Source organism: Zonotrichia albicollis, chromosome 19 (assembly GCF_047830755.1).
Source record: "Zonotrichia albicollis isolate bZonAlb1 chromosome 19, bZonAlb1.hap1, whole genome shotgun sequence".
Classification (NCBI taxonomy): domain Eukaryota; kingdom Metazoa; phylum Chordata; class Aves; order Passeriformes; family Passerellidae; genus Zonotrichia; species Zonotrichia albicollis.
The window spans coordinates 12,347,128-12,362,357 of NC_133837.1; the positions used below are offsets into that span (position 1 = coordinate 12,347,128).

The 15,230-nt window shown below is 49.6% G+C and overlaps 1 long non-coding RNA gene across 1 annotated transcript; it reads right to left on the minus strand.

Annotated features, from left to right (window-relative positions):
• Positions 1-3,350: 3,350 nt before the first annotated feature.
• LOC141731198 (uncharacterized) lies at positions 3,351-14,762 on the minus strand. Its single transcript, XR_012583168.1, has 5 exons — positions 11,431-14,762; positions 10,798-11,325; positions 10,363-10,757; positions 9,159-9,198; positions 3,351-6,360 (listed from the first exon to the last, which is right to left on the minus strand). It is a non-coding gene; the product is annotated as an uncharacterized LOC141731198 (long non-coding RNA).
• Positions 14,763-15,230: the final 468 nt, after the last annotated feature.

Consider the following 15,230-nt stretch of genomic DNA (forward strand, 5'->3'; position numbering starts at 1 on the left):
ATCTCCCAATTGTGCGCAGGGAAAAGAGGGACAGAGAAGGAAAAGAGATGAGTCCAGGGGTTGTGGAAACCTCCAGCAGCAAAACTCAGGAGTTTCTGCATTCCAGGGCACTTTTAGAGACAGAAACCCCAGAATGTTTCAAACCTGAGGTTCATCTCAGAAAGCAGCACAGAAGGAAATCCCAAAGTTCATCATTCCAGCAGCACACTGAGATTGGAGCTTAAGGAAATTATTCTCAAATGCTTTGAGAATTCCCAGAGAAGAGCAGGTCAATAAAACTCCTTTTTTAGCCCCAGCGAGCCACGAGCTGGGCCTTGCTACACCCACCTCTCACCAGGGGTGAAATCACAAATCCCAGACGGGATTAGGTTTGAAAGGATCTTAAACCCCATCCCATCCATCCCATAACCCATCCCATCCATCCCATAACCCATCCCATCCATCCCATAACCCATCCCATCCCGTCCCAATGCAGGATTCAGTGCCTCCAGGACCCTGTGACTCCTGTTCCCATTCTCAATCCCATTTTCCATCCCATCCCATCCCATCCCATCCCATCCCATCATCTCAATCCCATCCCATTCCATCATCTCAATCCCATCCAATCCCATCCCATCTCCCATCCCATCATCCTACCTCATCCCATCCCATGGATCCCATCCCATCCCATTTCATCCATCCCACGGATTCCATCCCATCCCATCCCATCCCATCCATCAGCAGGGACACTTCCACCACCCCAGCTCGCTCCAAGCCTCACCCTTAAAAACCCCTTTAAAAATGAGTCTTTAAAGGGAGATTTAAAACCCTATTCTTGATGGGGTTTTGCCCTTTCAAAGCCTCCCGAACATCCAGAAATCCTCATAAAAAACGAGGATACGAGCGGAGAAATGAGCCAGGGAGGGCAATGTCACCTCCTGCAGCTCCTGCTGCTCCTCCAGGAGCCCAAGGAGCGCTGGCAGCTCTCAGATCCAGGTCCAGGCTGGTGCTGGGCTGATCCCCAGGGCTCAGCTCAGCTCGGCTCCCTCAGCGCCCCGTGCCCAAATCACTTGTGACAGGTTTGGCCGTGGGCAGCGGCTGGGCCGGATTAACCCCGCGCCTGATGCGCTCCTGAATCCCCCGGGGCCACCCAGGGCACCGCGAGGCAGCCGCAGGCGGGGCCACCCTGATCTCACCCCCGAGAGGTCTGCAGGATAGAGAAAAGTAAAAAAAAAATCACAAAAACAAAGAAAAAAAACACCCCCCCCCGCAAAAAACGAACAAAAATAAAAAAACACAAAAGAATCCACAAAACACCAAACCAAAACAAAAGCAAACAAAAAACTCCCCCCACGAAAAACCTACCAAAGAAACCACAAAAGAGCCCACAAAACACCAAACCAAAACACAAATCCAAACTCTCCCCCCCAAAAAACAAACAAAAAAACCCCCACAAAAGAACCCACAAAACACCAAAAACAAAACAAAAACCCAAACCAAATAAAAAACAAACAAAAAATTCTCCCCCCACCAAAAAAAACAAACAAAAAAACTACAAAAGGACCCACAAAACACCAAACCAAAACAAAAAACAAATGCAAACTCTCCTCCCCAAAAAACAAACAAAAAAAACCCCACAAAAGAACCCACAAAACACCAAACCAAAACCAAAACAAAAGCAAACAAAAAACTCCCCCCCCAAAAAACCTACCAAAGAAACCACAAAAGAACCCACAAAAAGCCAAACCAAAAAAACCCAAACCAAATAAAAAACAAACAAAAAACTCTCCCCCCGCCAAAAAAACCAAGCAAAAAAACCACAAAAGAACCCACAAAACACCAAACCAAAACTAAACAAAAACCAAATGCAAAACTCTCCACCCCCAAAAAAACCAAACAAAAAAACCACAAAACACCAAACCAAAACTAAAAAAAAAGAAATGCAAAACTCTCCCCCCCAAAAAAACAAACAAAAATAACCCACAAAAGAACCCACAAAACACCAAACCAAAACAAAAGCAAACAGAAAACTCTGCCCCCAAAAAACCTACCAAAGAAACCACAAAACACCAAACCAAAAAAACCCAAACCAAATAAAAAACAAACAAAAAACTCTCCCCCGCCAGAAAAACCAAACAAAAAAACCACAAAAGAACCCACAAAACACCAAACCAAAACACAAATCCAAACTCTCCCACCCAAAAAAAAAAGAAAAATAACCTACAAAAGAACCAACAAAACACCAAACCAAAAACAAAACAAAAGCAAACAAAAAACTCCCCCCCAAAAAACCTACCAAAGAAACCACAAAAGAGCCCACAAAACACCAAGCCAAAACCAAAACAAAAACAAATAAAAAACACCCTCACAAAACATCAAACCAAAAAAACACCAAATCAAAACAAACAGAAAAAAACCACAAAACACCAAAACAAAAAATACCCAAACCAAAACAACAAACAAAAAGAAAAAAAACCACAAAAAAACCCAAAACAATCAGCAAACAAAAAACTAAACCAAACCAATAAAAAAAGCAATAATTGCAGAAGAAACCTGCACAGGGCAGAGATTTTGAGGTGATTGAGGCAGGCTCGTGTTCCCTGCCCTGGGGCTGATATTGGGGACACCGGAGCAAATAATAATAATAATAATAATAATAATAATAATAATAATAATAATAATAATAATAATAACAACAACAACAATAATAATAGTAATAATAAGCCCATAATGCACAGCTGGTGATTCTGAAGGGTTTTCACCCAAATGTTTCTGGGGTGATGAGGACACGGAGCTGTCCTGGTGAGGAGACACAGCCCAGCCTGGGGGGAACGGCCACTGCAACCTCAGAGTGGGAATAACGGGAATAATAATGGGAATAATGGGAATGGGAATAATGGGAAGGGGGAATGGGAATAATGGGAATAATGAGAATAACGGGAATAATGGGAATAATGGGAATGGGGGATGGGAATAATGGGAATAATGGGAATAATGGGAATGGGAAATGGGAATAACGGGAATAATGGGGAATGGGAATAACAGGAATAATGGGAATAACGGGAATAATGGGAATAATGGGAATAACGGGAATGGGAAATGGGAATAACGGGAATAATGGGAATGGGGAATGGGAACAATGGGAATAACGGGAATAATGGGAATGGGGAATGGGAACAATGGGAATAACGGGAATAATGGGAAGGGGGAATGGGAATAAAGGGAATAACGGGAATAATGGGAAGGGGGAATGGGAATAAAGGGAATAACGGGAATAATGGGAAGGGGGAATGGGAATAATGGGAATAATGAGAATAATGGGAATGGGAATAACAGGAATAATGGGGAATGGGAATAATGGGAATAATGGGAATAATGGGAATAATGGGAATAACGGGAATAATGGGAAGGGGGAATGGGAATAATGGGAATAATGGGAATAACGGGAATAATGGGAATAATGGGAATAATGGGAAGGGGGAATGGGAACAATGGGAATAATGAGAATAATGGGAATGGGAAATGGGAATAACGGGAATAATGGGAATAACGGGAATAATGGGAAGGGGGAATGGGAACAATGGGAATAACAGGAATAATGGGAATAACGGGAATAATGAGAAGGGGGAATGGGAATAATGGGAATAACGGGAATAATGGGAATGGGGAATGAAAATGAGGACTGGGAATGGGGATAGGGAAAGAAAATGGGGAATAGCAGTGGCAATGGGCAAGGAATGGAGATGGGCAGGGAATGGAAATGGGAATGGGAAAGTGAATGGGGAATGACAATGACCATCGCAATGGGAATGGGCAGGGAATGGCAATGGGGATGGGAATGGGAAGCACAGCCAGGGTTTGGGGGCTCAGGACCCGAGAGTTCCCAGGGATTCCCTGTGAGTGCTGCTCCCCCTCATCCCCCCAGGAATGCTGGTGGGACAGGGGGAGCAGAGCCCAAACCCTGCCAGCCTGGGAGCAGCTGGGAGCACTCGGGAATGGGCAGGGAAGGGATCCTGGGGGGTTAAAGATTCCCTCAAAAAGTGATTGACAACATCAGGGAGGCACTCTGGGAGGTGGGGAGGGGTCCCTGGGGTGACAGCAGGGTCAGGTTTGATGCGGTTTGATCACTCCCAGCTCTGGTGGGATGAGTTTGGGACAACATTCCAAGGAATCCTGAGCACCAGGCCCAGCACAACCCAGCAGAGCTCCCTGATGCTGCAGCGGAGCAAGGACAAACCTCCAGGAACAGGCTGGGAGAACACCAGGACAGAGCAGAGCTGCACCACTGCTGATGCCAAAACTCCTTAATCCTAACCCTTAACACCTGAGCTGCCAGGACCTGGCTCCTGTGGAAAACCTCCCTGTCAGGACCCTGCAGGGACATCCCCAAACAGCCAGCAAACCACCAAAACCCTCAAAAATATTCCTGCTTTTCCTACAAGGAGCTGGGGACATTTGTGCCCTGCTGCTGCTTGAGGAGGATGCTCCCCGTGGTACTTCTCCTTCGGAGAAGGATTTTCCTGCTCGGCCTGGGATCCCATGGATCTGGAACAGTTTTGTTGAAACTGGCAATTTAATTAGTGAGGGGGGAAAAAAAAAATCTCCGGCATAATTCAGGAAGAAACATCATTTCCAAGTTAATGAGAGAAATATTTTAATTACGGCGCTTAACAAGTTATGACTTTGCCAAGGGGTTCTCTCGGGGAGGTTGCACATTTTTTTCCATTAATTTCAAGCAAGGGAAAGTGGGAGAGGAGAGGGGAGGAAGCAGAGGAGGAAATCCATGGAAAGGGAGAGAGGCAGCAGGAAAGGCTTTGGTGGGAGCAAAAAATGGAGATTTTTCAAAATGAAGAGAGAAGGATTTTTCAGAATGAAGAGAGAGCAGGGAACATCATCTCAGGGGGGCTCTGGAGAAGGATTTAGGTTGGATTTAGGTTTGAATTTTCCCCAGTGAGGGAGGGGAGGCTCTGGAAAAGATTCCCAGAGAAACTGTGGCTGCTCCTGGATCCCTGGAAGTGCCAGCAGGGAGCCAAGAAAATTCCATGTTCTTCTCAGGATCCCACCACAGCTGGAATAAAAGAGCTGGGATCAGAATGGAACAGGGTGGACACTGGGCTGCTCACAGAGGAACATCCAGAGCCTGGAGTTTTCCAGAAAAACATGAAAATCCAAGAGGAGGAAAACCACGGAAAGGGAGGGAGGCAGCAGGAAAGGCTTTGGTGGGAGCAAAAAAACAAAAAAAAAAAAAAGGAGATTTTTAAAAATGAAGAGAGACCAGGGAACATCATCTCAGGGGGGGTCTGGAGAAGGATTTAGGCTGGATTTAGGTTGAATTCAATGAGGGGGGGGAGGCTCTGGAATGGAACTCCCAGAGGAGCTGTGGATGCCCCTGGACCCCAAGGTCAGGCTGGACAGGGCTTGGAGCAGGCTGGAACATGGAATTGGATGAGCTTTGGGATCCCTCCCATCCAACCCCTCCCCTGAGTCCCTCCAGGCTCTCCCCAGCCCGTGGGTGCCAGGGCTGAGCCCTGGGCAGCTCCCAGGGCAGGAATTTCTCCCTTTGAAGGCGGCTCCTGGGGGTGAGATTTGTTTTCTCTGCACGGCTCAGCAGAAACAGCAATTTCCTCCTCCAAGCCGCAGCCCTGGCTCCTGGCAGCTCAGGTTTCCTTCCCGGTGAAGTCCTTCGGTGGCAGCCAGGCCTGTGCTCCTCCTGGGGACACCTGGGACTGGCTCAGTGTCCCCAGTGCCACCAGCCACCACCGCAGAACCAGTTCGATAAGAGTTCAGCTTGACAACTCCACCATCCCTGGCAGATGATTCATTGGTGCCCATGAGCTCCTCAGGTCTTTATTAGTCCTGAATCACATCTGCTCATAAATACCAGAGGGGTTTTTCACACCTTGGGTTATTATTGAAGGAGGGCTCCTTTCGGCTGCCTTAGAAAAATATTTCCTGCTCTTTTCGGCTTCTGCAGGATTCCAGGAAGGGCTCGGCAGCAGAGGCTCCCCCAAACACATCCTCACATCTGCTGCAGCCACGCTTGGAGCAACTGAAAAGTTAAATAAGAGGAGCAGGAGAAAGGACTGGAAGCAAAGCAGAGTCATTGTTTACCTCCCGTGTTGGTTTTGAGATGATATCGAGCGGCAGAGCAGGAACTCAAACAGCAGGGACTGACTTTGATAAAACACATCCTTCCTTCCCTCCCTCCTGCACCTGGGGAGGAGCTGCTGCAGCCCGGGATGCCCCGAGAGGGACAGGGGCACTGCCAGCCTGGGTGAGGGACCGGGGCACTGCCAGCCCTGCAGAGGTGCCAAACACCGCCCTGGCACTGCCAGCAGGGAGCCAAGAAAATTCCGTGCTCTCCTCAGGATCCCACCACAGCTGGAATGAAAGAGGAGCTGGGATCAGGCTGGACACTGGGCTGCTCACAGAGGGACATGCAGAGCCTGGGGTTTTTCAGAAAAATCCAAGTTTCAGCACAAAAAGTGTTCCCCCAGCCCTCACCTAAGGGTACAGAACTGGCAACAGCCCAGGAAAATTTCCGCCCCATTCCTTTGTGGGAAGCAATGGAGTGATTTCCCCTCTGCCTGGGGGAATGACTGGGCCAGGGAGGGGAAAGGATTCCCTGGAGGAAACTGAATTCCCTAGAGGGAACTAAATTTCCTTGGAGGAAACTGAACATCCTGGAGGAATCTGAATTCCTTGGGGGAAATTGAATTCCCTGGAGAGAACTGAATTCCCTGAAGGAATGTGAATTCCCTTGGAGGAAACTGAATTCCCTTGGAGGAAACTGAACATCCTGGAGGAATCTGAATTCCCTTGGAGGGAACTGAATTCCCTGGAGGAATCTGAATTCCCTTGGAAGAAACTGAATTTCCTTGGAGGGAACTGAATTCCCTTGGAGGAAACTGAACTCCCTGGAGCCAGCCTGGCAAGTTCACCCACAAGCTGTTCTGGCTGCAAGCCCAGGAGCCCAGAAAGTCCCAAATCCCTGAGCTGACACCCTGAACCCACCTTGAGCAATCCCACAGCACAACCTGCCCAGGTGAGTGTCACTGCCAGCCAGGGCTGGCCTTGGCTGCAGCCTGTCACCCGTGTCACCTGTGTCACCTGTGTCACCCGTCCTGTTAAACCACAGCTCCCAGTTTCCTGAAACTGGAGAGGGTTGTTGGCTTTGGCCTGGCTGCAGTGTGCTCCAGGCTTAACCTGGGATTTACCAGGAGCCCCTAAACCCCTTTCCAGGCAGGAAGGAGGCTCCAGCTGCCTTTCCCCAAGCTGCATTTTCCTTTTAATGCTGCTCCCTCCTGCCTCAAAGCAGCCCCCAAAGCTGCAGCTGGGACAAAGCCACTGGTGCAGCCTCACATTTTGTGTGTGCAGCCTTGCTCTCCCCCAGCCCAGAAAAACCCCTGAGCTTCAGAAACCAAAGGGAAAACTTTGGGAATCCATCCAGGATCCAGCATTTGGGAAAATCTCCCTGTAAAAGCTCTCAGACAGAACCCAGAGGCCTCAAGGCCAGGCAATGGGCTGCTAAAATTTGTTTGGTTTTTTTTAACCCTCCAAGTTAGTATGGAGAAAATGTCTCTTATTTTAGAAGGCCCAAAGCTCCAGGCATGGTGTGAGCAGCTCTGAGCTGGATGCACACAAGGAATAAAGGAAGGGATTCCCAAAAGTGCACCAAAAACTTCTCCAAGCTGGAGCCAGGCCTGGCCAGGAGGCCTCAGGGCACAGGCCTGGTTATTTATTCCTGAATTTGGCTTTTCCCAGGGGGCATTTTGCAGGTTGGGCAGGCCCAGCTCCCTGGGAAGCTGCACTGGGATGGGATGGGACAAGGAGAAAGGGAATCATCCCTTTCCCCACAGGAGACTGCTCCACTCAGCAAAAATGACCCCAACCTCCCTCTTTTGGTGCAGCCAGCCTGGGAATGTCCCTCCTTTTGTCCTTTTGTCACATCCCCCATGAGCAGGGACACCTCCACCACCCCAGCTTGCTCCAAGTCTTACCTTGAAAAACCCCTTTAAAAATGGGTCTTTCAAGGGGATTTTTAAAACCGATGGGGCTTTGCTCTTTCAAAGCCTCCCTGAACATCCAGAAATCCACCTCAAAAATGAGGATATGAGCAGAGAAATAAGCCAGGGAGGGAAATGTCACCTCCTGCAGCTCCTGCTGCTCCCTCGGGACCCCAAGGAGAGCTGGCAGCTCTGAAATCAGGGAAATATGGAGATGGGACATGGCTGTGTTGCCAGGGACATGCAGGACAGCTGCAGCTGGCACTGGGGACACCGTGGAGGTCCCCAAGGTGTCCCCCCAAGCAGGACCCGGCTCCTAAAAACCCCGAGAGCTGGAAGGAGTTAAACTCCTCATTTCTGAGGGATTTCTCCCTAATCTGTGCACATGGCCCAGGGGATCAGGGCTGTGGGTGGTGGTGCAAGCCTGTGGCAGCGCTCAGGCCCTGGGCCCAGCACCTGACTGCTCTGCAAACCCTCTTAGCGCAGCACTTTTCAAATTTAATTAAGAGGCTCCTCTGAAGGGCTTAAAGCTGCTGCTGTGCCAGCCCCAAAGCGCTCCCAGGAGCCTGACAAGGGCAGGAGGGAGCAGGGACACTCAAATTTGCAGAGTTTCACCCAAATCACAAAGCTAAAAATGCTCCCAGGAGCCTGACAAGGGCAGGAGGGAGCAGGGACACTCAAATTTGCAGAGTTTCACCCAAATCACAAAGCTAAAAATGCTCCCAGGAGCCTGACAAGGGCAGGAGGGAGCAGGGACACTCAATTTGCAGAGTTTCACCCAAATCACAAAGCTAAAAATGCTCCCAGGAGCCTGACAAGGGCAGGAGGCAGCAGGGACCCTCAATTTGCAGAGTTTCACCCAAACCACAAAGCCACAGGAGGAAGGGGGGAAAATATAAAAAAAAAAAAAAAACCAACAAAAAACCAAACCCTGAAGGTGATGCTGAGAGCTCGGGGTCAGATTCTTTTCTGTGGAGGTAATGGGGGAAGAGGGAGGAAATTCAGGTTAATAAAAAACGGGCTCGGGTGGTTAAAGTTTGCCAGCCCTGAGGATGGATGGGCTCAGCCTGAGCCATGGGGCTCCCAGGGCAGGGCAGGGCAGGGCTGGCACTGCCAGGGCACAGGGCAGCCCTGCAGGTGGCAAAACTGCTGGAAATCCCCATCCCTCCTCACCTCCTCTGCCATCCTGGGAAAATCACAGCAGCAGCATGCCCTGGGTTAACTGTTAAAAAGAATTATATAGTTATAAATCAAGTATTATGTAGTTATACATATGTATATATATATATATATATATATATATATATATATATATATAAAAAATACAAGTACAATATATGAAAATACACGTATGATATAGTTATAAATAGATATAAAAATACAAGTATAATATACACGTGTAACACATATATATACATCTATAAATACATATATATACATATAAAAATACAAGTATAATATATAGAAATACATATATGTAAATATATAAGAATACAAGCATAATATATAAAAATACAAGTATTATATATTTATAAATATATATAAAATACAAGTATAATATACAAGTATAATACATATATATGCATATAAAAATACATATATATATACATATATAAATACAAATATAATATATCAAAATACAAGTATAATATATAGAAATACAAGTATTGTATATTATACTTGTATATATATTTATAACTAATAATACTTGATTTATAACTATATATAATATCTGTATTTCTCTATATTATACTTGTATATATATATATTTATAACTAATAATACTTGATGTATATCTATATAAGGATTATATAGTTATATATTTATATACACACATACATAAATACACGTATATAACAATACAAGTATAATATATAGAAATACAAGTATTATAAATCCAGGGAAGTTCTGTATCACATCCCCAGATTTCTCCCCACTCCAAACCCCAACCCAGCACCATTCTCTCTCTCCAGGAGAATTTCTCCCAGGAACAGCAGCTCGATGCAGGCAGGGAGCCCGGTTTGGCAGTGCCAAGGTGAGAAGCTCCAAGCACCACCCAGGAGGAAGATCCCAGCTCGCCCAAACGGCCTCTCCCTTCCCAAAATTAGCCCCAGACCGAGCTCCCACCTGCACGTTCTGCCAGGAGCTGCAAACTCAATTACCTGCATGACAGCACCTCCATGCCCTGACTTGAAATTTGAAGTTTGGGGTTGGGGAGTTTGGGTTCCCGCCCCCACCCCCCAACCCCATTTTTGGGCTTCTTGGCAAAGTTCCCCCAGCAGGAAATTCGGAAGAGAAACAGTCTCAGTGTCAATAGTGCCCCGAGCTTATTTACCCAGGGCTATTTGCACGAGATAATCGCTCACAAGTGTCTCACCTCCTCCACTCCAAGTGATGTCATGGAAGTGGCATCCAGGGCAGGAGCCAAAGTGAACCAACATAACCCAGGCCCGGCAGGAAACGGCTCAGGAGCCTCTCCACGTGCAGGGAATGGAGCTCCCCTTCTCCCCAGGGCTGTTCAGGACTTGGAACCTGCTCCCCTTGTGCTCTGGGACTGTCCAAGACATGGAATTTACTCTCCTTTTACCTGGAATAGAAATTCCTGTCCCCCAGAGCTCCCCTTCACATGAATCAGCTCCCCTTTTCCTTTGGAATTTCCATGTCCAGGACATGGAACCTGCTTCCCTTTTCCCCTGGGACTGTCCAGGACATGGAACCTGCTCCCCTTCTGCTCTGGGACTGTCCAAGACATGGAATTTGCTCCCCTTTTACCTTTGGGACTGTCCAGGACATGGAACCTGCTCCCCTTCACCTGGAATAGAAATTCCTGTCCCCCAGAGCTCCCCTTCACATGAATCAGCTCCCCTTTTCCTTTGGGATTGCCCAGGACATGGAATCTGCTCCCCTTCTCCCCAGGGCTGTCCTGGACATAAAATCTGCTCCCCTTTTTCCCTGGGACTGTGCAGGACATGGAATTTGCTCTCCTTTTACCTTTGGGACTGTCTAGGACATGGGATCTGCTTCCCTTTTCTTTTGGGACTGTCCAGGAATGGAATCAGCTCCCCAGGACTGTCCAGGACTTGGAACCTGCTCCCCTTCACCTGGAATAGAAATTCCTTTCCCCAGAACCCCCATTCATTCCATTCACATGGATTCATCTCCCCTTTTTCCCCTAGGATTGCCCAGGACATGGAATCTGCTCCCTTTTCCCTCGGGAATTGTCAAGGATACGGAATCTGCTCCCCTTTTCCTTTGGGACTGTCCAGGACATGGAATCCGCTCCCCTTTTCCCCTGGAACCCACAGCAGCTAAGCACTGTTTTGCATATAACTGAAGGCAGCTTTTGTAGGAGAAAAAAAAATAAATTTAAAATAAAGAAATAAAATTTTGTATCGTTTCCCACAAGCACAGCCAGCAGGGTCCTGCTTGGAGGGCACCCCTGCACCTGGGTGGATTTCCAGAGCTCATTCAAACAAGGATGAGTGGGAAGCTGCCGTTCCCTCCAGCTCCTTTCAGCTCTCCAGTGTTCCCAAAAGCAGCTCAGGGACCACAGGGACAGCCCTGCTTGGCAGCCCTCAAAAAGAGCCCTCTTGCCATTTTATCCCATTCTTTAAACACTAAAAGCCAAGAGGGAGGTGGAGCCCGGGGGGGTATCACACGATTAAATATCCCCAGCAGCCCGGAGAGAGAAGAGCACAGGAACAAAGGGGTGGGGAGGGAAAAAAAGAAAAAAAAAATCTGCTTTTTATTATTAAACTATTCTCTCAAATTTCTAATAAGCAGGTTGAAGTTTAAATTACCAGATCTCTGACAAAGTCAGGATCCAAACAGCTCAGGAGGCTGCAGATAACAATCGGCCTTCCCCCAGATCGCTTTCAAGGCCCTTTCTGCCGAGACAAAGCTCCCATTCAGAGGGGCACAGGCACCTCGGGGCTTCGGTTTCCCCCAGCCCTGCAGCCCCAAAGGCTCGGCCAGGGACAGGGACAGGTCCTGCACCTGCAGCAGGACGGCACAGAAAGGATCGGGAATGCTGGAAAACCCAGGAGCCACAGCAGATTCACACAGCCCCTATAAATCCTCACACAGCCCCTACAAATCTGCCAGATTTGGGGGGTAAAAAATGAAGGAATGAGGAGCCCGGGGTGCTCCCAGAGCTGCCCCACAGTTTGGGTGCTGGGGAGGATGAGGCAGGGCCGGAGGATGTGCCACAGCTTGTCCCAGGTGGGATTAAAGCTGGAAACATTCCTGGCCTGGGAAGGTGGCAGGAAGGATGAAGCAAATCCCCGATCAGAAAAGTTCTGAGGGAATGGAAGGAAAAAGAGACATTTGATAGTGGATCAGGAAGGTGAGAGCGGGATGGGAGAAGGGGCAGGTGATAAACACAGAGCACCCGGGCAAAGAGCAGTGAAATCTTCTCCATTTCCAGCACCACAAACACATCGAGATCCCAAAAGCATGGAAGGATCTGCAGATCCTGGGCTGATTCCTTCTAACCCTGTGTCACCCTTCCTCTGGTGTGGTACAAGAATGCGTGGTGCAAACTACAAGAATGTAAAATTTGGTTGATGATTGGTTGATGATTTCCGATCATGGTTTGTATTTGGTTGATGATTTCTGATCATGGTTTGTATTTTTGTTTGGTTTTTTTTGGGGGGGGCTGGTTAGTTCTGGGTTAATTCTCTGTTTGGGGTGGTTGTGGAGGGGTGGTGGCACACGGTGACAGACACAGACACCCAACCCCATTTCCAGCTGGGGCCAAACCCATTTTCAGCCCAAACCCACGGGTTGTGTCACCATAGGAGCCCCGAGGTGCCACCAGCTGCTGGGCAGGGCTGTGCCCCAGCTCCCCCCAACCTGTGCCCCCCGAGGCACCAGCAGCGGCGCTAATTGGGGTTAATTAATCAGGAGCCAGCTGGGGGAGCCCGGCTCATCCCTCGGGATCAGCTGGCAAGCACCATCCCCATTCCTCAGCACGGGAATTGAGGATTCTCCAGGAAATGCCATCCCTTGCACCTCCCCTCGCCCCCGGGCTGCTCCTTTCCGTGCTGAGGATAATCTGCTGCTCCCAGCTCCCCCTGCTCGGCTTTGGGGCCGATAATTCCGATAATTCCGGCTGGAAAGGCTCCACATTCCCTTCCCTCTCCCCTGAGGAACCTGGGGCAGGTGAGATCCCAGGGATGCTGCACGGCCAAAACCTGCAGGAATTTCCCTCTTCCTTCCCGGCAATGTTCAGTCCCAGCAGCCCAGGGAGCTGAAGGACAAGAACAAACCAACATCCCCTAAATCCTCTTCTCCTCAGGAGCTGAATTTCCTCCCCCATGCAGAGCCCAGCACTGCTCAGCCTCAGGGTGCTGTGTCCCTCCTCCTCTACTCAGTAAGCACCAAAACTCCCAAAAAAGAGGGGAAAAGCCCTGAAGCAGCGTTTGGGATTTGGGACAAGCAGTGCTCAGCACTTTCCCCCCTGCCCGCCCCAGTCGTGGCTGAGAGCGGCTCCAGAACCAGCCTGGGAAGGCAGAGGAAGGAGATTTCATTCCTGTTCTGCCAAGAACCCACAGATCACCCTGGAAAAACTCCCCCCACACCTTCCCAGCCCGGCCTGCCGTCACAATTCCTCCTAATTAATTCAGGAGAAAATTAATTACGGCGGGATTTGCGGCAGCGCAGCATCTAATGACCGACTCCAGTGCTCCAAAGCAGATCATCCCAGCTCCCGCCTGCGCTGCCAAAGCCGGCCCTGCCTCCTCCCCCTTCCCAGCCCTGCACAAAGCCCTGCTCTAAATTAGGCAGGGAAAGAGTGGCTTGGCAAAAACCAGGCAGAGCACCGAGGTCAGGCCCTGCAAAACAACAGCGGTGCCCAAAGAAACGCCGGCCTTAATCCCGTCATGCTTCCGCCAAAGATTCCCCTTTTCAAGGGTTTTCTTCCTGGTAAACAAAGTGCTCTCCATTGGGCTGTGAATTTTAGGACATGGTTGCTTGGTAATGCCAGGCTGCAAGGCAGGAGGTTTGTGCTGCACAGGATGGTTGGGGTTTAGTGGGGGAATTCAAAAGGAGTTGGAGTCTCAGGGCGGGCAGAGCTGATCTGCACCACAATTGCTCCAAACTGAAGCTGAGTTCTGCTCCTGAAAATTTGGGTTTTTGTGAGGATGCTCTCCCCATCCTTCCTCTGCAGCCGGCTCTGCCCATCTCCCCCTGCTCCTGAGGAAATTCCCAAAACTTTGTGATGCTGAGCGCCCAAAATCCAAGATTTACCTCTCCCACCAGGCTGGCACTGCCCCAGCCCTGCTCTGCACCTGCTCCTCCTCACCCAGGGGCTGAGGTGTCACCTCCCTGTCCTGGGGTCACTGCACCATCTGAGCCCCCTCCATACCCACACTGGCACCTGCATCCCCCAGTGCCATCCCAGTGTCCCTGGGCATCCCCCAGTGCCATCCCAATGTCCCTAAACATCCCCCAGTGCCATCCCAATGTCCCTAAACATCCCCCAGTGCCATCCCAGTATCTCTAAACATCCCCCAGTGCCATCCCCAATGTCCCTAAACATCCCCCAGTGCCATCCCAGTGTCCCTAAACATCCCCCAGTGCCATCCCAGTATCTCCAAACATCCCCCAGTGCCATGCCCAATGTCTCTAAACATCCCCCAGTGCCATCCCCAATGTCCCTAAACATCCCCCAGTGCCATCCCCAATGTCCCTAAACATCCCCCAGTGCCATCCCAGTATCTCCAAACATCCCCCAGTGCCATCCCCAATGTCTCTAAACATCCCCCAGTGCCATCCCCAATGTCTCTAAACATCCCCCAATGCCACCCCCAATGTCCCTAAACATCCCCCAATGCCATCCCACTATCCCTGGGCATCCCCCAGTGCCATCCCAGTGTCCCTGGGCACCCCCCAGTGCCATCCCAGTGGGATGAGGGGGTCACCAAGGGTGTCACACTCACAGGAGCAGAGGTTTGGGAATGCTGGAGCCATCCCAGTGTCCCTGAGGGCACTGCAGCCACAGGAGCAGAGTTTTGCACAAGCCTGGTGCAAACCATGAGAGGAGCACTCGCTCCCTGTGCCTGCCTTGATTATTCCCAGCAGCTCTGAGAGCTCAGGAGGACCCAGAGATGTCCAAGATGCCCTTGGTCCCACAGCTGAGGCCAACAATGCTGCTGAGCCCTCCTGAAACGGGTCAGGAGCCTCTCAGGGCCGGGCTGGCACAGCCCTCACTCCCAAACCCCAATCCCACTGATCCAAAGGGTG